The 2,112-nt window shown below is 46.6% G+C and overlaps 1 pseudogene; it reads right to left on the bottom strand.

Annotated features, from left to right (window-relative positions):
• Positions 1-388: 388 nt before the first annotated feature.
• LOC142838766 (glyceraldehyde-3-phosphate dehydrogenase pseudogene) lies at positions 389-1,389 on the bottom strand (annotated as a pseudogene).
• Positions 1,390-2,112: the final 723 nt, after the last annotated feature.

The following is a 2,112-nucleotide window of genomic DNA, read 5'->3' on the forward strand; positions in this document are numbered from 1 at the left end:
GTACTTTCTTCTTCTTCTTCTTCTTCTTCTTCTTCTTCTTCTTCTTCTTCTTCTTCTTCTTCTTCTTCTTCTTCTTCTTCTTCTTCTTCTTCTTCTTCCTCCTCCTCCTCCTCCTCCTCCTCCTCCTCCTCCTCCTCCTCCTCCTCCTCTTCTTCTTTCTTCCTCCACCTCCTTCTCCTCCTTCTTCTTCTTCACCAGTGCAGTTAACTTTATTAATGGTATTCAAAAGAGTAGGGCTTCCAAAGCCCCTCCTGCTATCTGGGGGTCTGGGATGGAAACTATGAGGGAGATTCTCACTGTCAAGGGCTGAGTTAGAACAAGGACTTCTCAGAAGCTGAGGGCCTCTCTTGCTGTGTCCTTGCTGGGATGTGTGGTCCAGGGCAGGTTCTTACTCCTTGGAGGCCATGTAGGCCATGAGGTCCACCACTCTGTTGTTGTAGCTGAATTCATTGTCATACCAGGAGATGAGCTTTACAAAGTTGTCATTGAGAGCAATGACAGCACCAGCATCAAAGGTGGAAGAGTGGGAGTCACTGTTAAAGTCACAGGAGATAACCTGGTCCTCAATGTTGCCCAGGATGCCCTTTAGTGGGCCCTTGGATGCCTGCTTCACCACCTTCTTGATGTTGTCATACTTGGCAGCTTTCTCCAGGCTGCATGTCAGATCCACAACGGACACATTGGGGGTAGGAACACGGAAGGCCATGCCCGTGAGCTTCCGGTACAGCTCTGGGATGACTTTGCCCACAGTCTTGGCAGTGCCAGTGGATGCAGGGATGATGTTCTGGGCAGCGCCCCGGCCATCTTGTCACAACTACCCAGAGGGGCCATCCACAGTCTTCTGGGTAGCTGTGATGGCATGGACTGTGGTCATGAGTCCTTCCACAATGCCACAGTTGTCATGGATGACCTTGGCCAAGGGGGCTAAGCAGTTTGTGGTGCAGAAAGCATTGCTGACAATCTTGAGGGAATTGTCATATTTGTCATGGTTCACACCCATCACAAACATGGGAGCATCTGCAGAAGGTGAGGAGATGATGACTCTTTTGGCCCCACCCTTCAAGTGGGCCCCAGCCTTCTCTGTGGTGGTGAAGACACTGGTAGACTCCACAACATACTCGGTGCCAGCATCACCCCATTTGATGTTAGCAGGATCTTGATCCTGGAAGATGGTGATGGCCTTCCCGTTGATGACAAGCTTCCCATTCTCAACCTTAACTGTGCCTTTGAACTTGCTGTGAGTGGAGTCATACTGGAACATGGAGACCATGTAGTTGACGTCAATGAAAGGGCTATTGATGGCAACAATCTCCACTTTGCCAGAAGTGAAGGCAGCCCTGGCAACCTGGTGTCCAATACGGCAAACCCCTTTACTCCGACCTTCACCATCGTGTCTCCGAAATGAGGCTGGCACTGCACGAAAAGAAGCAGCTGTCTCTACAACAGGGAGGAGCAGAGAGCCTCCTAAGTACTTCTAAGAGCTGCAGTCTTCTCCTTTCACGAAAATTTTGTTGGCCATCAACTTTTTCTCACGATCATTGTACAGTTATATTAGATAAGTTTCTAAATATACTTAATACCCTACCAAGAGGTTATCCCAAGGAGAGCTGACTTGCCAACAGTGACTTGAGAAACACCAGGAGAAAGCTGTGATTTCGGAGCCCTGCTTCCTGAAATTAGTTGTCAAGAGTTTGTTATGCAATTGCATGTTCAAACTGACAGCTTTGCTGTACTCTTTAAGATGTAGATTGCTTTCTGTGTGGAGGTGATATAAAGTATTCCAGGGAGCAATTTTACTAAAAATAAGGCATCTGTGTCAATAATGAGAGCTCGTTGTACAATGGAATATCATCGCACCTGCAAAGGTTCAAGAAGGTAACTTTAGGTGAAATGAAAAACTCTTTTATATAATTGAACAGCCTATTTTCCAAAGCTGTATTTATTGAACTTATTAGTATGTGTTGCTGGCCTCCAAATGACTAATTCTCTACATTACAGGCACAATGTCATGACACAGAGGAGGAAATATGAAAATTAGGATCTGTGACAGCTCCCTAAATCCACCTGTCTTCTATAAGCCACTGCTGGCGAATGTGTTACTAACTTATAAGA

This window comes from Microtus pennsylvanicus, chromosome 20, assembly GCF_037038515.1.
Source record: "Microtus pennsylvanicus isolate mMicPen1 chromosome 20, mMicPen1.hap1, whole genome shotgun sequence".
Classification (NCBI taxonomy): Eukaryota; Metazoa; Chordata; class Mammalia; order Rodentia; family Cricetidae; genus Microtus; species Microtus pennsylvanicus.